We start from the raw sequence: 23,658 nt of genomic DNA, 5'->3' as shown, positions 1-23,658 counted from the left end.
CCGACTCAGCGCTGAGCGTTTCTGTGCAGGAGGCGTAGCAGGGGTGCTTAGAGATGATAATTGCTTATAGAGCTGTGAGGCTCGTGACAGACATCCTGTGAATGTTGTCCACATGCGCGCTGTCCACGGGGTGCTGGAGAATCCACTTGAGGCTTCCAGCAGCATTGTGAGAGTTTCTCTCCCTGAGAAGCAGGGGGGAACTGGAGGTTTGAGGCAGCGCTGTTGTGAAGGGGTGGTGAATGAGAGCAGGGGCCATGCAGCCAGCCACATGGGACGTTCTCACTCAGGATAATGGAGGCCTTTCTGTGGCTCTTAACCTCCTTGTTGCGTGCTGGGAACGGGCAGCCGCGCGCCCGTCGCTCACAACAGACGCACTCACCTTCTGGATGATTCCATTTTTACCCCCAGGAAAGTCACCTCTGTTTCTCCTGCAGCACGTGTTTCTGACAGGAACGCTCCCAGGAGTGACATCTTCTCCAGACAGTTCAGATCCTAACTCAGCAGCAAGTTTAACCAGATTTAAGGAATTGTTTGGGACAAAAAAAGTTCCTAAATGTTTGGACTTTACATTAGTGTGCAAAAGTTTGGATTTGTCCCTTTTTTTTTCTTCTTTGCTTACAAAGAGCCAGACTTTTGTCGTATTTTTTGAAAGGTTTTGCAAAATATTTTCACATTTCTCGTTGTCTGTCTTTGTAGTTCTGCACCCATCTATGTGCCAACGAACAAACAGTCCAATTTAATAAAACATGTACCAAAATAGATTCTACGTGCTTCTAGATGATCACCTGTTATTCCTTCACATTCCTTTATCTTTATGTAGGAGCCATATGTGTCATTTCTTTTTATGCACTTGAGAGGAGGCTTTGCCTCATGTTATTGGTTAATTGCTTGTGGAAGCACCAGCCTACTTAAGCCAACACAGATTGGACTCAGGTGTGGCTGGATGGGACAAACAGTTTTTTACTGTGTGGCGAGGACTGTGGCTGTGTGTAAAGGACTCTGCGGACTGTCATTGGGGCAAGTAACGCATTCACTGAAACCCACTTTAACTGCTGTAAATGGATCATGGACATTTTGGAACAAGACAACATAATAAACAACATCAAAAATAAACTCAAGCTGCATTTCTTAAAGCACACGTAAAGACCACCCGCAACAGCAACCAGGTAGTGCCAGTGTATAGGGCACTGGCGCTACATTTCATCTTTATTTGTCTAATTTCTACCAAGAAATAAAAACTAATGAGTGGAGTTACATAATGTTTTACACGGGCCTGCAGCTCTTGTACAATCTAGTTAGTAAACGTTTTTATTATTGATTTAATGATGAGCATTCAAAATGAAAATAAATAGTGGATTACAGACATTTGCAGACTATTGTGAAATATTGTATTGATTTGTGGTTTTTAAAGCCTTTATTGTGCTTGTCAGCTGTTTTGCCACCCCTGCAGGAGATAACAGAGGGTTCCATTTCCTGCAGGTGTCTTTTTGAGTCGTTTTTAACTAACCTATGAAGATGTAGATTACTTTGTTTCGAACTAAAAGGGAAGACGTTTGTGGTTGTTGGAGGACATGCTGCTGATGTGAAGCGGTACATCTACCCTTCCTTCTTGGCCCTGGGCCATTGAGCTCATCGGGTGGGGGGACCCGGGTCAGCGCTTTCACCCCGCTCTCTGACCAAACACAAAAGCAGTTTTTTTTCCGTCAGTTGTGGTCACTTTCACCTGTCACTCAGACTTCCTGTGTCACCAGGTGAGCGTTCAAGTGTGGCTGATAACTCATCGTGTGACAGCGACATAAACCCAGACTTTTAACCGATCAAGCACAGTAAAGAGTCTCAGGGCAGGTCTGTCAGTTTGAAACAAAAGGACAAGTTGTAATAGGCACGTATTAACAGTTAATAGCTACTAAAACATATGGATAATAGAAAAAGCACAAAACATTTAATCAATGCCTGAATTTCATGAATTGAACTGACTGGAGATAGTGGAACTCCTCAGTTAGTCTGAAAGAGTTTTAAATAATCATCCCTGACTCAGCTTTTGACAACTACTTATGTAATTAGGAGATAGTTCTCAAATAATTTAATCTGAATTCAACTTTATGTAACTGTTACATAGCAACTGGTTGAAGAGTAACCTCTGACATTCAGTGATGGGGGAGCAACAATAAGAAATAACGTGATGTCTAATTATGGGCTGCATGGTGGCGCAGTGGTTAGTGCTGTTGCCTCGCAGCACGAAGGTTGCAGGTTCGAAACTCGGCTGCGGCCTTTCTGCGTGGAATTGCATGTTCTCCCCATGCATGCGTGGGCTTCCTCCGGGTACTCCGGTTCCCCCCACAGATCACAACATGCCCTATAGAGCTCCGGACCCCACGTGACTCTCAGTTAGTAGACGCCATTTTGGCAGGTAAAAAAAAGGTAAACAAACACATGAACATGAACGGGATCAGCTTGGATTTTACTTCGTCGGAGTTTACTTCACACTTTAAAACCGAAGAAATTGTTTTATATAGTCAGAAATTAAATAGACTAAACATCTCCGACCCTTACCGTGCCCCTGGGATACTTTTTAAAAACGCCAGAAGCTGTCGGAGCGGACTTCTTACTGGACCTGGCCGGGGAACCCCTTGGGATTTACCCGGAGGAGCCGGCTCAGGCGGCTGGGGAGAGGGAAGTCTGGGCCTCTTGACGCTACTGCCCCCGCAACCCGACTCCGGATAAGCGGATGAAAATGGATGGATGGATGGACAAATAACAGATTTACACGTAAGTAGTTTAAATGGAGCGCTGTGCTGTTTGAATGTATAAACTGAACGCCAAGAAAAATCACTAGTTTGATTTTTTTTTCGTGAATAAAATAAATATGTCCGGCAGGAGCGTCTCAGGATCTGTCTCGGTGAGACAGATAATAGCAATCCAAAGTGCTTGTTATGTGTGATCTGACACTTGATCAACCATTGCTTAAAAGTTAAATACAGCTTAGCCGGTTAATTGCTGTGATCATAAAACACGTAAACGGCATCACGCAGAACTCACGAGGCAACGTTTTACGTGAAGTTTACTTGTTGCTATGAGTAATGACAGAAAAAGCCACGCCAAAATAAGTTTAGGAAGCCCACTAAGAATCGTAATAAAAGCATTTAAAATAAACAACATACACAGTTGAGGAAACGTTGGTTTAAGTACCTGATATGAAGCGGTCGCTGCATAAGCGAAAACCTTTACTCTCGGGATCCCACAGCTTCATTTTAGCCCGGTCACTAGCGCGTTTTATTACAATGATCCAACGTTTGCGGCGCTCCGGATCTTGGGGAATCCTATAGAAGGATCTTCCCTTGACTTGTCCCCGCCTGTTCTGGCATCCTGGGGCACAACAGGAATCGACCATATTTCCCGTGTGAGATTTATGACAACAAATAGTCCAGCTGCCAGCTTCTGCCTGCCAAAATGGTGCAGTTTCGATTTGAACTGTTGCATGCTGGGAGAAGTGACGTCAACTCCCGGAGCTCTATAGGTTATGAACTGTAAGTCGCTTTGGATAAAAGCGTCTGCCAAATAAATAAACATAAACATAATTAACACCAGAACTCCCAGAGAGCCGCCAATTGGCACCATTGTTTTCACCTAGCATTCTTAATCACTTTGAGAACATTTGCCTTTGTTCTGTAAATCACTTCAGGAGATGCTGGTGCTCCCCTCTCCTCCCCCTCTTGCCTCTTTTTTACTAGCAGTCAGGTAAAGAGGCAGCTAGAGAAAAACCAGAGACACAAGACTACTCAACAAGAGTGCCTTCAGTCAGAGGCTACATGCAGGATATAATGACAGAGCACACAGGCATCTGTGAAACGTGATTTTTTTTTAAAAATTACTATGTTTGTAGCCTTTATAGCTTGTGTTGAATTCACAACTTGTGTGCTTATCTGAAATCTTCACAAAGTCAGTCATAAATTATTTTGGGTGGGCAAGTTCAGTTGACCAGATTCAACAGAAGCCCTTTTTACAAAAGGGCCACAAAATGCTCAGGCAATCCAAGAAAGCATTATGGTTTTATTAGAACAATAAACCTTCAAATGCACAAGCCTTTCGTGAATGTTTTCTATTGCAACTCAAACAGTTTTGAGGGAATAATGCAGGTTAACTGCAATGCAGGCTTCGATTGTCCAGGTTCCAAAAGAAGGTTCATAACAGCTGTGATGAAGCTGCTTTTCAGGTGTTGAAAACAAGCCAGACTCCTGAAAAGGCTTCAGGTGATCAGCTAAATCTGAACGGGATTTATTTTTCAGGTTACCTGGCTGCAATTGCATGTAAAAAGAAACAGTGAAAAGGGAAACTTCTTCAATCCTTTGAGTTTTGACGTGATCTGTTCTCTGTCTCTGCTGAAGCCACGCTCCTCGAGTTTTTTAGACAAACCATCAAAGAGGTGGCTGTCCGTCACAGTTCCTGAGAATTGCCTGGCTACTTCTGCCTCTGCTTTTAAAGACAGACGTTCACAGATCTCGTTGTCACTCTAATTAGCCACGTCCGCTGGTTGTTTACTAACTTTCCCATGTTTACGTGGTTTATATACTCTTTCCGGTCGGGGGTCGCCGCACATTTGCTACATCATTTGACATCTTCCTCTGTTGTGCCAAGGTGCAATCACTGTTTATAGGACAGACAATTACCGCAATATTACTACCAAGCGAGGCACAACAAATGCAGCAAAATTCACACAACGCCATGCCGTGGCTTGCCATGGCGTGTTTATAAAACAAACTGTTGCGGTAATGTTACGCTGATTTGTCGGCACAGTGTGTCTTGTAAAATGGGCTTGTGAGTCATTTTCTACCACGGCTAAAAGAGCTAAAGAGGCAAACAAAATGAGGCCAACCTAAATGACTGAGAATTTTCAAGGTCCCCAACATTCCTCCACATTCCAATGGGCCATTATCTGTGCTCTGCACAGATAATGGCTACGTTTACAAATTAAAGGCAGCTAATTATCAGTGATTGAGTTGTGATTTTAACCAAGGAGCCATTTGACTACCTCTGGTAGAGCTGAGGGGGTCAGAAAATCCTGGTACTGTAGTTCTAGTGTTAACAGCCCTACAGAGAGAAAATAAGGCGATGGGTCCCAGAACTGGACCCTGTGGAACACCACATGTCCTGTATTCTGATTGACACAATGAAACCAACCAGAGATCTTTTATTTATCCAGAAAAGAGATTAGTTGAATTTTTCACATAAATGAGAGTTTTGAGATAGATTTTATAATGACAATAAAACTGTGCATTGTTTAGTTAAAACCAATGAGAAAGTTAGCAACTTAACCCACATAGTTTAGGCTAAACCCCCCCCCCCCCCCCCCCCCCTTTTGAGTCTGGGCCGCATCTTTTCTGGCTTCCATTCTGTTCACAATTCAATTCAATTCTTTATTCAGGACGATGCACATTAATAAACAATCAAATACATTGTATCGATCGTAAATGGGCCAGATTATAGCATAGTTGCTAATTTGCATCTGTATTCCGTCAACAAGATAATTAAGTAAAACAAGTAACACTATACAATTTAAAAACGGTCAGATAGAAACATTCCATTAAAATAGACAAACAAAAACAAGAATAACTAAAGATCCAAACATGTCTGGGAACCTTTAAGATGTAGTTTGAGGTGCATTTTAAAGGTGCTATAAGTGGGAAACTCTCTGATATTCGCTGGGATGTTGTTCCAAAATTGACTCCCTCTAAGGGACAGTACCATTTGTACCAACACTGGCATTTTTTATTGGCTGGTGTCAAATAAAAAATTCTGATGCAGCAGCGTTTGTCAGCGCTCACAAATAATTAGCTCTGCAACCAGTAGGGCTGTCGCGGTAACCGCAAGAAGAAAATATCGCGATATTAAGAAACCCACCACGCTGCATGACGTGCCACCACCATTACCGCACTTGATTAAATCTTGCGACAGCGCATGCTGAGAAGGATGGCTGCACTGGTATCAAAACGAAATGTTACTCCGCCCCTTTGGGAACACTTCGGTTTTCAGCCAAATGAAAAGGGGGAGCCAGAGAATTTAAATGAGGCAGTCTGTAAAATCTGCGGCAAAACGGTTCAAGTAAAACGAGGAAACACAACTAATTTAAGGGCTCACCTTGCGACCCATCCAGCTATCAAGGCGCGGCTGCTGTCTCCTCCTGCCACACAGAGCTGCGGGGCAGCTCATGCCGGTGCCAGCCGACAGTTTGGACTCGGCGAAGCCTTTTCTCGAGTCGGCAAGTACAGCAGAGACATTGACAGACATAAACACCTGACAGGCGGTGTTACACGGTATCTGGTGGAGGAGTTGGTGCCATTTTCTACTGTGGAGAAACCTGCATTCAAGTCGCTTCTTCAGAAATTTGACAAGCAATACGAGTTGCCAGGGAAAACCTACTTCTCCGAAACTGCGGTGCCGAAAATGTACAACACAGTTAGAACATCGGTTCGGAGTGAGCTAAAAAGTGTGGACTTTTTCTCTGCCACCACTGACATGTAGTCAAGTGTGAATATGACCCCTTACATGAGTCTAACTGTACATTACCTGACCACAGACTGGACTCTTAAATCACGCTGCCTCGAAACAGTGTTTATGCCCCAGAATCACACATCTGACAACATCGCAGATGCTCTACGCAGCGTGTTTGATGAGTGGTCCCTGGATGAGAAGAAGCTGGCGTGCATAACGACTGATAACGGGGCAAACATCGCCGCAGCAGTGAGACAATTGAGCTGGATTTGGCTGAACTGCTTCAGACATAATTTACACCTGGCAGTGACAAACGCAATGACAAGTGTTAAAGATCGCACATCCCGAGCAATGGGTCTGTGCCACACCTTAGTGGGTGCGTTCTCCCACAGCTGGGTGAAGAGGAGGGATCTGGCAAAAGCACAAGCGGAGCTCCGCCTCCCGCAGCACACGCTCATAATGATAAAATAGTTTTCAGAAGTTATATTCATGATCTAATTGTATCCCACTGTAATTTCACTTTCTAACACAGATAGGCCCAATAAGGCTGCTAAAAATTATGAATACTGTGAATGGGATTTATTTTATTTTTTGCCCGAAATTCATAAAACATATATGCAGCCTTAAATAACAGTTGGTGGCTTTATGTGATGCTTAAAAAACATGTTTTGTTTAGAAAGAAATACACTGAAACAAATAAATATTGTTATATATTGACTTTTAATTTAAAAATAATAGGCAGATTTAATTTCAGTTTAAATAATAATATGCCATTACTCCATTCAACCAGGACTGTCCAACAAGATGGGGTTCCAAACAGAAAATGGTGGACCGAGTCTTGGAGCAAATCCCCGCTATTAAAAGGGTTCTGGATGATCGGCGGCATCAGCATCTCATCCCCAGCTGGCAGGACATTGCAGTTTTAGTCGGTGAACACAGCGTTAAAGCCAGCGGCTGAATTTACGGATCTGCTGTCTGGCGAAAGCTATGTCACGGTTTCATCTATTAAACTTGTCCTGAAACTCCTCACTGAAGAGGTTTTAAAACCATCAGACGAAGACACCACTCTGACCTCGGACATCAAGCAGAAGATGTGCAGTGTTCTCGAGGAGAAGTACAGACCAGCAGCTCTACAAAAAACGTTGGCAAGGTCCTGCTCGCTTTACCCAAGATATCGAGGCAACAATTCTGATGATGATGGTGAGGTAAAGTCCGCGCTGATCGAGGAGATAGTACACATGGAAGATGGAGGGAGCGGTGCCAGTGCGTCAGCTGCAGCCCAGCCAGAGACCTTGGAGCAGGCAGTGCTACCACCATCGGCAACGAAAAAAAACGCTTGGAGACCTGCTGAAGTCACGGACAAGCACGTCTTCTGCAACCGTCCCGAAGAGAGTTAGAGCCGAGCTGGAGCTCACTCGCTACCTGGAGGAGGAACCCATTGACCCTAATGAAAACCCTCTGACATGGTGGCGCAACAACCATGAGAGATTTCCATTGCTCTCCAAAGTCGCACGCAATTTGCGCAACAAGCGCACCATCCGAGAGGGTTTTTAGTGTCGCTGGAAATGTTGTCACCCCTCTCAGATCCTCTCTCAAACCGCATAAGGTTAACATGCTGGTTTTCCTTGCGCGTAACAAGGTCTTGACCGAGTTATAAATCACAGTTATTCTTGTGTATGAAAGTGAAATGACAGTGCCTGGGACATCTCATTTTGTATACTTTATTTTAAACCACAAAACAAAATGGGCACTTTTTTTTAGTTCTGTTAAACCTCCTGAATGTTGTTTTTAAGTTCAGTCAGAGAATGCCGTTACTGCCCTTTGATCTGCATTCAATAAAGTGTTAAAAATGGCCATGTATTTTTTCTAACATTTTTTAAATGTGTAAGCACAATGTTTCAAAGGAAATACAGTGGGGCAAAAAAGTATTTAGTCAGCCACCGATTGTGCACGTTCTCCCACTTAAAATGATGGCAGAAGTCAATAATTTACATCATAGGTACACTTCAACTGTGAAAGACAGAATGTGAAAAAAAATCCATGAATTCACATGGCAGGATTTTTAAATAATTTATTTGTAAATCAGGGTGGAAAATAAGTATTTGGTCACTTCAAACAAGGAAAATCTCTGGCTCTCACAGACCTGCAACGTCTTCTTTAGGAAGCTTTTCTGTCCCCCACTCGTTACCTGTATTAATGGCACCTGTTTGAACTCATTATCTGTATAAAAGACACCTGTCCACAGCCTCAAACAGTCAGACTCCAAACTCCACTATGGCCAAGACCAAAGAGCTTTCGAAGGACACCAGGAAAAGAATTGTAGACCTGCACCAGACTGGGAAGAGTGAATCTACAATAGGCAAGCAGCTTGGTGTGAAAAAATCAACTGTGGGAGCAATTATCAGAAAATGGAAGACATACAAGACCACTGATAATCTCCCTCGATCTGGGGCTCCATGCAAGATCTCATCCCGTGGGGTCACAATGATCATGAGAACGGTGAGCAAGAATCCCAGAACCACACGGGGGGACCTGGTGAATGACCTGCAGAGAGCTGGGACCACAGTAACAAAGGTCACCATCAGTAACACACTACAACGGCAGGGAATCAAATCCTGCAGTGCCAGACGTGTTCCGCTGCTGAAGCCCGTGCATGTCCAGGCCCGTCTGAAGTTTGCCAGAGAGCACATGGATGATACAGCAGAGGATTGGGAGAATGTCATGTGGTCAGATGAAACCAAAGTAGAACTTTTTGGTATAAACTCAATTCGTCGTGTTTGGAGGAAGAAGAATACTGTGTTGCATCCCAAGAACGCCATACCTACTGGGAAGCATGGGGGTGGGAACATCATGCTTTGGGGCTGTTTTTCTGCTAAGGGGACAGGACGACTGATCCGTGTTGAGGAAAGAATGAATGGGGCCATGTATCGTGAGATTCTGAGCCAAAACCTCCTTCCATCAGTGAGAGCTTTGAAGATGAAATGTAGCTGGGTCTTCCAACACGACAATGACTACGTTTACATGCAGCCAATATCCGGGTTATGATCGGGTTAAGGTCGGTATTCAGGTTTCTGAGTTGATCAGAATAACCCGTTTACAAGCATACAATAGAAAGAGTTACCCCTAACTTGCATAACCCGGTTTAAATGCGGACGTTGGGGTAGCGTCAGGACTTGTGGACTACGTCCAGACGCAATATGCATCATTTCTGGTTCTTCTTGTTCCGGTGTCCGTGAAAACAACAACATGTTTCCCAGTTCGGAAGAGATAGCCACTGCATTTGTTTGCGTTTTAGTTTCCTCGTCACTCCAAAAGTGTGGTGCTGTGCCGCGACTCGCCATGTTGCTCCCAACTTGTTGTTTACTTCCGGTGTTCTGGCGCATACAAGACGTCTTGCTACTCAAAAGACCAAGATTCCTTGCGAACAGAGCATGTGCAGAACACACGCTTTGATGGGGATATCCCGATATGCGTTTACACGACCAAACATTCGGGTTAGAAAAGGGTTACCCCAGGTGTAGTAACCGGGTTTTTAAAAACCCGGTTATGAGCATATCCGGGTTTTTGGCGGTGTTTACGTGGCCGAGCGGAACCGGGTTATTGTGGATATTCGGGTTTTAAAAGGGTTACTGGCTGCATGTAAACGCACTGAATGATCCCAAACACACCGCCCGGGCAACAAAGGAGTGGCTCCGTAAGAAGCATTTGAAAGTCCTGGAGTGGCCTAGCCAGTCTCCAGACCTCAACCCCATAGAAAATCTGTGGAGGGAGTTGAAAGTCTGTGTTGCTCGGCGACAGCCCCAAAACATCACTGCTCTCGAGAAGATCTGCATGGAGGAATGGGCCAAAATACCAGCTACTATGTGTGCAAACCTGGTAAAGACCTATAGTAATCGTTTGACCTCTGTTATCGCCAACACAGGTTATGTTACAAAGTATTGAGTTGAATTTTTGTTATTGACCAAAAACTTATTTTCCACCCTGATTTACAAATAAATTCTTTAAAAATCCTGCCATGTGAATTCATGGAGTTTTTTTTCACATTCTGTCTCTCACAGTTGAAGTGTACCTATGATGTAAATTACTCACCTCTGTCATCATTTTAAGTGGGAGAACTTGCACAATCGGTGGCTGACTAAATACTTTTTTGCCCCACTGTATTGCCATGAGTTTAGTAATTAGCAAACAAATTTGCTAAGTACATAAATAAAAACGGGGTGCAATAATATCCATACCACAATATTGAGCTGCCCTGACTCACGGCAGGGGGAATTCCTCAACCGTGACAGCCCTAGCAACCAGGAAGTATGGAGGCAAGAAAGATTGTAAACATTCCCTCTTCAACTTTTTTAAAAAGAGAAAAACTGTCAACCACCCAGCTGGCTGAGACAGAAATCTGCTTCAGTGTAACATTCCTTCCAACTTGATTTAGACATTAGACTGCTCTGTGATAATTTCACAGTAAAAGTATTACTAATTACAACATCAGTCTTACATGTAGTTATGTATTAAGGTGTCAGATGCAGGTTTAGAAAAAAATCTTGAATCAGAATATCCAAGGTGGAAGCAAATCAGTGTGGAACCAAGCTTCTAATTTGTTCAAACTTGTTAAAATTTTATTTTTGCTATTAGTGTTAGCAAGCTAAAGCTACCATTTTCTTTGCGAAATAGTCTAAATGGTGAATCAAATTTTTGAAATGTTTTGCTTTTTGTGTTAGATAATGTTAACTCCAGGCCATGTACTATTGGAGACTGTGAAGGGTAACCATTTCATCTTTTGCGGTATGCAAATTATCAGCTAATGCTAATGAGCGGAGTGTAGCATTTTTTAAATGGCGATTAATGCTAACAATACTAAATATTAGCTTATTTAAACTTTGCAAGCTTAAAGAGCATGTCACCCCCAAATCAACTTTTTTTCTGATAAACTATATAAATGTGTGTATAATCGTGCTGCAGACACGTGTAGTCAATAGTTTAGCACTTTAGTGCATTTTAGTTAAAATTGAAATGTTCTGCCTAAAACTGTCAGTGTTGCGCCGTTGTCAGGTAAAAACTCTGCACTGCATTTGAATTTAAATCTGCCATCGCTATTGGCTAAGAGGTACCACATGATCTCACAATGCCATTGTGAACCTGTGTGTGTGTATTTGTTAGCAGCTCCGCCCTCTCGGTCTGCTAGGCAACAGCATTTGTTGTATTTTTCTAACAGGAAGTGGGAGCGGAGTAATACTCTAGTAGGGGGTGACTTGCTCTTTAAGATGCTTCCCCCCCAACTTTAGAAATCTAATTCTAGCACCAGATTTGATCAGACTTGTTACAACTTGAATCGTGTTTCTAGAGATTTTTCACAATTCAGCTAGAAAACAAGGTCATGCAAGTTTCCCGTAAATCTATTAAATACAGCTGAACTAATGCTCTATCCGTCTTAAGTTAACAGGCTAAAACGTTTATATTTCAAAGCAACGCTCAATGTTTGCAATGCTGAATTATTGTTCATTGACTTGTTTTATTGCTGTTAAACACTAGTTACAAGCTTTGGCTGGTGTGTTCACCGTCCTCATGTTACCTGCTTGAGTTTAAATCTGTCCTCAGATCATTGTTTACACAGCCGTCACTGGCAGAACGTACAGTGGAGGAACACAGACTTAATGAGAAGCCTGTGACTGATCCTTATTCATGCTGCTGGGAACACAAAAGCTGCTGCTAGTCACACTGATACAAGTCATTTCCCCCACACTTGTAAATGTGTTGGAAAACATCTCAACAACCTTTGCAATGACTGGCTTTTTGTTGTTTCACTGAATGAAAATAAAAGGAATTTGGTAAACTTATTGTTGTCTTCAAAAGCTCAAGGTAAATGTGTTCTACGTCCACTGGTTTCTGGCTAATGCAATGATTGTTTAGAAAAGCTGCTGCAATCATTAATGAGCATTTGAAATTTTGAACAACAGATGGAAATTTCCAACCTAGACAGAGGAAATAACTGACATTTTCAAGGTTTTTTAGCTTTGAGGATGCGTTCAGCAGGTGACCCGATGTAGGATTTTAGTGTGACGCTGCCCTGTTTCCCTCTGTCCTCCAGCAGAGGACGACATTTGCCAGTCTCCTCTCCTCAGCTTTCTCCTCTTCTTTCACAGCTCCTCCCGTCAAAGCCGTGCCCTCTTCTAATCCCCCCAACTCTCGTAACCCTGGAAACGGCTCAGACGAGCAGGTGATGCATTGACAGGGAGCAGATGGTTCCCTGTGGAGGTAAGCACGGCTGAACAATGCTTCCATATTCATCATAAAGTTTCGCTAACTCTCGGTGTCTCCCTCCTTCAACTGTGTGTACACACATAACTTCAAAGTTGAATGACACACACACACACACACACACACACACACACACACACACAGATATTTGTCTGCTTTCTTTCTCGGTCAACACACAGCTGATGAGTCTTGTCAATGCAGCCGAGTTTGTGCAAACTGCGTGAGGTGAGGATGCTGTGACAGGTAGATGAATAGGAGTTCCTCCATTCAGAGGTGGTTAGTTTACAATATTGTGGATGGGCAATAAACAATCAGAGGTTCATGCCTCGGCCTTTGCTGCACTTGTGTTCTGCAGGTGTTTTTTGCTGCAGTAACTCACTCCTCTAAAGAAGCCCCTTCTTTAGCCCCGTCTCCCCTGGAGATAGAAGTGCAGACAGCCCACTCTTTCAGCTAACTCCTGAATAATCCAACAACAATACAGGACTCTGAGGCGGTGTGCAGCGATTCGCTGGAAGCCTGACTTTTTTTTCTAGGGGTGGGGGGGGGGGGGGGGGGGGGGTCGATGGAGGTGGTGGTTGTGGTGAGGAGCATTATGGAGATCAGCTAATGCATTTAAAACACTGCGTTCATGGTGGTGGAGAAAAAGTGCGTGGCACAATAGAAGTCACAACATGCTGCGCTTAACCCACCACACCTGGAGCACGCTTGGGAGGGGGGGGGGGGGGGTGATTGAAAATGGCAGCACCCATTCCACCTCCCCCCCGTTTTCACCAGCATCACCAGCTCCCATCCAAACAGGCTGCAAGAAGCCGGGCTGCAGGAGGAGGGGGTCCGGCTGCATTCACAACCTGACTATGATAAAAAAGCACAGTGAGGAGCCATTCAAGGGCCCTGTGCCCATAATGGAGTCACTAATAGGTGCCTATTCAGCAAGGAAAGTGTTTGCTGGAGGAGGAGGAAAAAGAAAAAGTTTCAGGGAAGCAACAATCACTTTGTCTGCAGCCTTGTGTATATAAAATTTATGCAGCGCTCCACCCCTCCGCCCTTTCCAACTCTTTCTGCTGTCTTTTTCCTTGGAGAGCGTCGGTGCTGAATAGGCAACATACATAGTTTGAATGCTTTCTTTCATCCTTACGTGAAGTAAATTGAATGGTCTGTTCTGAAGTGAGTCCATTCGCGCCCGTTCTTATAAAACTGTAAACACAGGTGGCCAAACTTTAAAACCTGTAAAAAAAAAAAAGGTAATTATTACCTCGGTGGATGACTTAAAGCAACAGCATATTTTAAAAATTGGTTTTAACTACTATGTTTTATTCAGTAATCAAATAATTAATTCCTTTTTTGCTCCATGTTTCAACTAATGACACAGATGCTGCTAAATATTAGGGAGTGACTATTTTTCTGATTTATTTAAATATTCGTTACCTACCAATAAATGCATCTGCATAAGTTGAACAGTGATTTGTAGCCCATAAATCATAAAGAGCATAAAACGTTACGTAACTAGTTTTTCAGACGTTAGTGTCGACAGAGTGGTGGCTTTATCTAGACACAGGAACACGAGGTGGAAACCAAAGTGCCTCCTAGTGGCTGGCTGCAGTCCTGCCCCCTCCTAGCTGACAACACACAGCTGTCACTTTTGTTGATTCACACAGGTATTACCTCCAGTCTTCATTTTTCTGCCAACTTCTGGTTTTTATACAGGCTGATGTTTGTAAGTTTTGTGGCCACAATCCAAACGGATCAAGCTGATTTTGTCTATGTAGGGCACATGTGTCAGACACAAGGCTCGCGGAGCATTTTTATGTGACCCGCGAGATAAATATCAAAACTATATTAAAACTGACCCGCTGGTCGACTTTACCACAAAGACTACTACTCCCATGATGCTTTGCGGCGTTAGCGCGGAGCCGAAGCGCCCCCTCCTTTGTGTTTTTCCAGCGTCTGCTGCAGGTGTTACACCAAATTCTGCGACCCATCACAATTTTTGACCCCAGGGGGCAGTGTTGCATTTTGTTGCGTCTGTACATCCTGAATTCAGAGAATCAGAGAGAATTTCATTGCCAGCGCTCCAGCGAACCAGAGCATAGGAACTTGACTCCACAGAACAGCCTGACCAAGATTACACACACACATATAGACAGGACAGATACAGGCAGACCACGAGAGCAGCCATAACAGCGCTCAAAATGGCTATTGGCATAAAAGAAGAAGATGCTACGTTAAAACCGTCAACTATGTAAGCTTTGAGGAAGTTGTGCGGTGCGGACCATGGTCACACAATGTGATAGTGGCTATCACAGAATGTGACCACCTGCATCTCAGTAATAATGCAGATGCCAGAGGTCAAGTGCACTTTTGTTTATAAACTACATCATCAGAGAAGTTACCAGAAACAGTTTGTGTGATGTAAAAATCATCATAACTGAAGTTACAGTAAGGTCACACAATATGATAGCGGCTATCACATAATGTGACCAACTGGATCTCAGTAATAATGCAGATGTCTTTAATTTTCACTAAAGATAATAACAACAAAGGTGTTTCATGATGTTTGTGTCATTTTGTTTCCCTTTTATCTCCACCAGTACATATGAGTGGCATTGGAGGGACAGGAAAAAAAAACGTAGCAACCAGATAATCTGCAGTGGTTTCTAATAAACTGAGGATGTAGATCACAACAATAAATGGAAGTTCTGAACATTTTACCTGTGGACCTCTTATGTTGTAAAATCAATGTTTAATGTTAGCAAACATTTCTTGTCAAAGTCCTGCTTATCGCTGCATTTATTGTCCAGTTTGTTTGCAATAAACATTAACAAACGCTCTTTCTAATGTACACGGTCCGCGCCGCACAACTTCCTCAAAGCTTACGTAGTTTATGGTTTTAACGTAGTATCTTCTTCTTTTATGCCAATTCAGGATGTACAAACGCAACAAAATGCAACACTGCCCCCTGGGGTCACAAACTGTGATGGGTTGAAGAATTTGGTGTAACACCTGTTTCTGCAGCTCCGTTGTCTCGGACAAACTAAACACTCCTCTCACTCAGCGCCGAGTTTACTCAGCTATTTTCTGACGTTGAAGCCCAGAAACGGAGATTCTAGCCGCTCAGTAATGTGTTCACGACTGAAAGAGAAAGTTTTCCAGAGCTAATATAACTCCAGCGAGCAGCAACACGCTGAAATCAGCATGACTCTGTGGTTGCTGTCGTGTTTCCTCCCCGACACACACCAACGTGGTCAAGCTGCTCAGACATGTTCATCAGCACAAACCTATGTGAGCACCTGTTGTCATCTAATGTTGTCATTATTATGATGAAGATGAACAAAACAACAGGAGTCTCCTCCTCAGCTCAGATCAACCCCATGATGCAGGTATCTGGCTGGAACAGGTGAGCATCACAGTAAACCAGTGGAGCAAACTGAGCTTTAAATATGTTGGTTTTATGCTCTTTCTCTGCTCCAAAACATGAAAGTTAACAGGTGAGATGTTGCATTTTCATTTAAGATAAAATTACATTATTTTGTTGTTGGCCCATGAGAAAAGATTTAACCTACAGTAAAGCAGGAAGTGGAAAGGCTGCAGATAGATGAATAGAATAGAAAATCCCTTTATTGTTCCTCAGTGGGGAAAGCTAGACGTCACAGCAGCGATGACACTTATTACAGGAGAAAAAAGGAGAATAAAAAATAAGAAAAATGAATAAACAAGAAAACATAAATCCTGAATAGATTTAAAAATGCACAAGTAATGAATACCACTGATGCCTTTTATTTAAAACTGACTTGCTCGTGTGTAATTTGGTTATTCCACATTCAGTGTTAATGCAGAAATAAGTTTGTTTCCAAATTAAAAGGTTCAAAATTGCATATATGTTGATAAAGAAAATGTGCTAATTTTCCGTCACTTTTTCAAAAAATATTAAGTTTGGCCCGCGACTCCGTCCCAGATTTTCATTTTGGCCCAGTTTGAATTTGAGATTGACACCCCTGATGTAGAGAGATGCTCCGTGGCCGAAATAATAAGCATAAAAAATGGTAAACTTCCATATGCCTGACATAACTTTCTAACGTTGACGTACGTTTTCATCGAGTATAATTCCCTCACCGTTGATGTTTAAAGGGGACATATTACACCTTTTTCAAACAAGTGACACATGGCCTATTTATGAAAATATGTTCATGAAGTTCTTTGCACTAAATCCCTCCCCTGTGAATTGATTTCAGCAGCCTGATTGCCTCATGATATTTATTTTGAAAGTCGCTAAATAAAAATAGTTTTTTCTTCCTTGTTCTTGACAGTTTCTGTAGCTTCCAGAACGAGCCGTTTCAGGGCTCTGTAACTTTAAGTAAAGAAGCCGTTACTGGCCATGTCCACCCATCCCCCGACTGGCTGCTTTAAGGTTAGGTTTCTTTCAACTGAGAAACATTTCAAAAGTCCGTAAACTGGTTTCTACTGCAGATCTGGAAAAAATCATCCATGCCTTTGTGTCATCACGCTTAGACTACTGTAACGCTCTTTTTACTGGTCTCATCAAAACCTCCCTCTCACGCCTTCAAGCCATCCAAAATCCAGCAGACGAGCTCACATCACTCCAGTTTTACAGTCCCTCCACTGGCTCCCGGTAGAATATAGAATACAGTTTAAAGTTTTAGACCTGACCTATAGAGCTCTTAACAACCAGGCTCCAAGCTACCTATCTGAGCTTTTATCCCCCCACACCACCTCTCGGAGGCTTAGATCCACATCTGAAAACCTCCTGGCTGTTCCTCGAACCAGACTAAAAACCAAAGGGGACAGGGCCTTTCAGACTATTGCACCCAGACTTTGGAACAGTCTACCTTCAAATCTCCGTCTCTCTAACACTGTAGAGGTCTTTAAAAATCATCTAAAAACTCACCTTTTCATCCAGGCGTTCCCTCCCTAAATGTTTCAGAAAGATGGCTTTGTTCGGGTTCACACCTTCACTTTGTTTTTACTCATGATTTTATTTTCTATTTTATCACTGCTATTGTTTTTCTGATGTTTTTATTGGTTAGAGGTATTTGCCCTGATCTTTATCATGTTGTACAGCGCTTTGTGATTTATATCTGTGAAAGGCGCTATATAAATAAACTTTTACTTACTTACTTACTAGGAGATTGGATATCTGGGAGAGGCTCAGAGTAGAGCCGCTGCTCCTCCTGCATTGACAGGTGAGTGGGTGGGGTCTTCTATGCTAATTTTCCTTATTGTGAGGTCACAAATAAGGACATTTTTAAACAGATCGTAGGCATCTGATTCCCTAAACCAGAATCTGCAAAAGGTCAAAAGATTTTTAATTTAAGTTAGAAGATTTTATAGAGGCAGTAGTGACCTACATGGCAGCTCCAAAGTGATTCAAAAGGTGTGATTTACATAATACGTCCCCTTGAAAGCTATAATCCAACTTGGAAAATGAACATTTCTGGAGTACTTTATTTGGTTTTTGGAGGTGGGAAGTCCTGATGATATTCAAGTTTTTTCTTTTTGTTGTTTTGTTAGTCCATTCTGTGGTTTCAGGGGTGTCTCAATTTATGAAACAGATCAGCATCTTCAGTACATTACATCTGAATTTACAAACTAGACATGATCTCAAATTAAATTTCAGTATAAATGTTTGTGAAACATGGAATCAGATTTCAGTTGTTGCAGCTAGAAAGTCTATTTAAAGACTTCATGATCTTTTTGGTTGTGCTGAGCTATCTGCTGACCTGTCAGACCACAGTGCTGACATTGCTAGTCGTGACTATTACACCAGGCCCCAAGGTGCCGGGGGAGCCGCCCTCGTGGGTGAGCAGACTAATCTTCAAATGCTGAAACCATATTGAAAGAGAGGGTTTGAAGAGAAAAATCCTGGGACCATATTGTCTGTGCGTGTCAAAAGGCTCAGCTGACAGATTGATGAGATGAGAAAATAAAGGACCTAACCAGGGGGCAGCGGGGAAGCTCGCGGCATGGCATCTTAACTGGTGACTCCCTGCAGGCCTGCTACCCACAGCCGGGCGCAGGTCACCTCTCTTTGATTCTGGGTCCTACATCTGACAAAAGGCAGCATGCAGTAGGCAGGGCGGTTGTCCTCTGAGCAGCTTGAAAGCCCTTGTAATGGCATTTTTATGTATGTTGTGAAAGGCTTTGTCTGCTTTTGTTTGCTGATGTGTGTGTTTATTTGTATCGGCATTGGAGAATCTTCAACATCAAAAGAAAGGCTAGAGGCTAAATTTCCTGTTTTTTACACACACACACACACACACACACACACACACACACACACACACACACACACACAAGTATATGTATACAAGCAAAGGGCAGCCTCAATGAAACCATAAGGAGAGGAACCATAGCCAAATATCTACTACGAGTGAGACAAGTCCTAAGAAGTCAGCTCAATAGCAAAACCACAATCTGAGCAATAAACAGTTACGGCTTGCCATTAATCAGATATCCTGCAGGAATAATAAACTGGTCAAAGGAAAAAATACAGACCACAGATGTTAAGACACGGAAGCTCCTAACCTTGCATGGAGGGTTCCATCCCAAATCCTGCATCTTGAGTCTGTACACTAGCTGTAAGGAAGGAGGCCGAGGACTAGTGAGTGTGAGAGCCACTGTCCAAGATCCATAAATACATCAAGGACAAGGCCCCAACAGATGATGTGCTCAGTGAATGTCTCAAGCAATGGTGAACAGAGGAGGAGATGCTGGGAAAACCGTCCTGGGAGGACAAACCCCTACATGGGATGTACCACCGTCAGATAACTGAAGTGGCTGATAAAGAAATCCTACTAATGGCTAGAAAGAGCTGGTCTGAAGGACAGCACAGACACTCATCATGGCTGCACAGGAACAGGCCCTGAACACCAGAGCAACAGAGGCCAAGATCTACCACACCAGACTAGACCCAAGCTGTAGGCTATGCAGAGGCCCCTGAGACAGTCCACCACATAACCGCTGGGTGGAAGATGCTAGCAGGGAAAGTAGAGATGGAACGCCACCACCAAGCAGCTGACATCGTGTACAGAAACATCTGTGCAGAGTATGGACTGGAAGCCCCAAGGTCAAAGTGGGTAACCCCCCTCTAAGATGGTAGAGAACGAGAGAGTCAAGCTCCTGTGAGACTTCCAGATCCAGACTGACAAAATGGTGATGGAGAACCAACCGGACATTGTGGTGGTGGACAAAGAGCAGAAGACAGCCGTGATGCAACATCGGGAAAAAGGGACACGAGAAACTAGGGAAAGTCCCACGGCCGCAAAGCAGAACTTGAGAAAGCCTGCAGAGTGAAGATGTGTGTGGTACCCGTGGTCATCGGGGCACTCGGGACAGTAACCCCCAAACTGGAGGAGTGGCTAAAGCAGATCACAGGAGAAACATCAGACATCTCAGTCCAGAAAAGTGCAGGTTCTAGGAACAGCTAAAGCCGGGCGTACACTGTGCGACTTTTTCACTCGTAGCACTCAGCTTCAGCTCAAACTGTACGACTTCCTCGCAGGGCAGATCTCACGAGTCATACGCTCACACTGCACGACCCGGTTCTCGGATGCGACCTGACTGCTCACACTGTACGTCTGGTAGCAACACGTCGGCCCAACAAAATATGCTAAAAATAGCAGTTTTTACTCAACACGTTAGACTTTTTTGTCTTGTTTTGCCTGTTGTCCTTCTGGAGTGCTGCAGGAGGACACACAGGGATTTATGGGGGTTGGATGAGGAAAACGAAATAAACTAAATCTGCGTTTTGTGATCAGTTTAATTTGACATGAACACGACAAACACGCTTTCTTGACAATCCTTGTGAGTAAAAAAACGTGTAGAAATAAAAACGAGCAACGTGTGTTATTAGGGAAATAGCGGGTGAACGGTGTTGATGCAGGATTGCGCATGCGCCGTGAGCAGTTCTGATACTTTTTGGGTCGCAGCTGCTCGCAGCGCCGCTTCAACAGTGCGATACCCTCACGAGGGACGAGCAAAATATTAAACACGCCAGAAGTCCGTGCGAGCTCACGATTGCTGATCGGTAGCTGCTCACGTGGTGTTAATCGCCTCTCGTAACCTCCTGTACACTACACGGCGCTCGGCGCAAAACTCGCCCCGATCTCGTAGATTCTCGCACGAGTGGAAAATAGGCTAAAAAAAGTGAAAAAGTAGCACAGTGTACGCCCGGCTTAAGACACTGCAGAACCCTCAAGCTCCCGGGCCTCTGGTAGAGGTAGAGGACCACCCGTAGAGGGTGAGATGGGAATTACTTTTATATCAGTAAGTCAGTCAGCCAGCCAGCCAGCCAAATTAAAGTGGGATATTCCATTTTTAAATGAACACTAAACTGTATCCTGCTTCTCTGTCATACTGGTTAAAAGTGGAATTACAACAACCCTTCTGCAGCCTGCTGTAGTTAGGGTTAGCAGTGATGCCTGAGCCTACATAGGGGAAACACTGAAGTTAAAAGGTCCACACTGTTGGACAAAAAATATTACTTTTAAAGCAAGTGGCAACAAAGCTAGGTCATCATCAATCTGTGATTTTGTAGCCTTCTTTAGCTCCCTCAAACAAGTGTTGGTGTTATAGAAATTTTATGTTCCATTATTTCTTGATCATTAATCCTGAAAGCATTCTCACACTCAGACACACCCACACATTCTTGTTCTTCCCCTACACACACACTGTCTCTCTCACTCATGCAGACACTGTGACCTCACTCCCATGCACACACACACACACACACACACACACACACACACACACACACACACACACACACACACACACACACACACACACTGTCTCTCTCATGTCTTATATTCTGTTGTTTGTTTAAATAAACTCTGAGAGCAGAAGCTCTGGGTAGTCTCTTCGAGCTTCTGCCCCTGATTGCAATTTGGTGACTTGTCTACTTATTGTCTCTCCTCCCTCTCTCTAGCTGCAGGTATTGGGTTATTGATAAAATCCCTAACAGTTGGCCACGCCAATGTTCACTCTGTTTTTAGCTCTTTGCTTTGGCTACAAAGACATTACTCTCCTACTTTTACTTTCAGGCTCCGCCATGATGCCAACAAACAAAACTAACTTCTTATTTTTCTTCTTGTGCTTTTTTTTAGACGGTCAGCAAACTGTAAAAGCTAACTGTTTGCCTTTATATTAGCTACTGGCACAGTAAACAGCTAACATCCATGTAGCAGGTTAAGAGTTCACTCTAGTGCACCTACACATCCTACAAAGCTGTTAACAGGTGAATTTCCCCACTGTGGGATCAATAAAGTTTATTCTATTCTAAGTGCAGTTTATGCTGATGATACTCAGTTATATTTATCCATTAACCCCGATGAACCTGACCGGTTAGGTAGATCACGGGCTTGTCTTGAAGGCATAAAAAATTGGATGACTGAACTTTCTGCTTTTAAATCAAGACAAGACTGAAGTTCTCATCTTTGATTGGCTTATTGAACTGAACTTTATTGGAATGTGTACTTTGTAAAGTGCCTTGAAATGACTCTTGTCCTGATTTAGTGCTATATAAATAAAGTTGAATTGAATTTAACTCAGTTTGCTCCCACATGTTTTAAATTTGCCAGCATCTCTAGGCTTTCTTTTCCATTCTTTTAGTATTTTGAGTTCAAGTATAAAAATATGAATGCATGATATTAAAGGGAGACAAGGTAGTTTGGGCTTGTCTTTAGCACCCCTACTGTCTGTTTAGTAGAGCCAAAAGCAAAACACATCTCCTCGTGCGTATTTTTAACACCTTAATCCTTAATCTAACAACTGAAATGCCTCCTCAGCCTTCCTTAGTGTCTACTGGAGCGATTAATCACCAAATAAAAGAAATCAACTGTATTCATGAACTAAAACATGCAGGAAACATTCTGGAAGCAGACTGCATTGCCAGGTATGTCAGCTCCACTTTTTTTCCAACAACTCTGAAGTTGCACGTGGAATATTCTGGCCACAAGGGGTGATAGGGGCTGAGTGGCCTTCCATTAACCCTGTAAAGGGTCGTTTTAGCACATACTGGCTCAAGAAAATGATTTTGAAATTTGAAAAATTTGCATACAGGGAGAGCAGAATTATTCGGCAAGTTGTATTTTTGAGGAATAATTTTACTGAACAAGCATGTTCTCAATAAACCCAAACAACTCATTAATATCAAAGCTGAATGTTTTTGGAAGTAGTTTTTAGTTTGAGCTATTTTAGGGGGATATCTGTGTGTGCAGGTGACTATTACTGTGCATAATTATTAGGCAACTTAACAAAAAACAAATATATACCCATTTCAATTATTTATTTTTTACCAGTGAAACCAATAGAACATCTCCACATTCCCAAATATACATTTCTGACATTTATGTCACGGCTGCCAGCCTGAAGAGGGAAAAAGGAGCCAGGATCACCCAGCTCTGGTGATTGACTGGACACCACCCCTCCTCCTCCTCTCTTCCAGGCTGCTGAGGAGCACGGCTGAGCTGAATCCTCCTGATGAGCCACACCTGGGATAAAAAGGCTGTGCCTTCAGCAGTCTGGGAGGCAGCAGTGCAGGGGTGCTGCTGTTCTCCAGGCCTCATTTTGTTTTTAACCCCTTCGAGTAGAAGAGTTTTAACTTTTATAGTTTTAACTCTGAGTGATCCAGAGGGATCGTTTTAAAGGTTAACTCTGTGATACAATTTTATTGACTTTGGTTGTAAAACACCTTCTGTTCTGGTAAAACTTTTAACATAAGTTTTAACCAGGTGTTTTATGTCAATGGATTGTTTTAGAACTTTTATCAACCTTGTGGATTTAGAAACGCCTTCTGTTTTGGTGAAACTTTTAATAAGTTTTAATCAGGTGTTTTTAATGTTGGCAACTGCTCTTTTAATTTTAACCTCTTTGAGAGTATTTTTGTTTAGCATTATCTTA

General features: G+C 43.0%; 1 protein-coding gene across 1 annotated transcript in view; it reads left to right on the top strand.

Annotated features, from left to right (window-relative positions):
* The window catches only part of LOC107386787 (uncharacterized), a 203,252-nt gene that overhangs the window by 67,737 nt on the left and 111,857 nt on the right, over positions 1-23,658 (top strand). The window contains exon 3 of the mRNA XM_054739797.2: positions 12,630-12,741. The gene's annotated coding sequence lies outside the window, so the exon portion shown is untranslated. The remainder of the gene's footprint in view (positions 1-12,629; positions 12,742-23,658) is intronic.

Source organism: Nothobranchius furzeri, chromosome 1, assembly GCF_043380555.1.
Source record: "Nothobranchius furzeri strain GRZ-AD chromosome 1, NfurGRZ-RIMD1, whole genome shotgun sequence".
Classification (NCBI taxonomy): Eukaryota; Metazoa; Chordata; class Actinopteri; order Cyprinodontiformes; family Nothobranchiidae; genus Nothobranchius; species Nothobranchius furzeri.
This window is presented reverse-complemented; position numbering and strand designations above follow the sequence as displayed.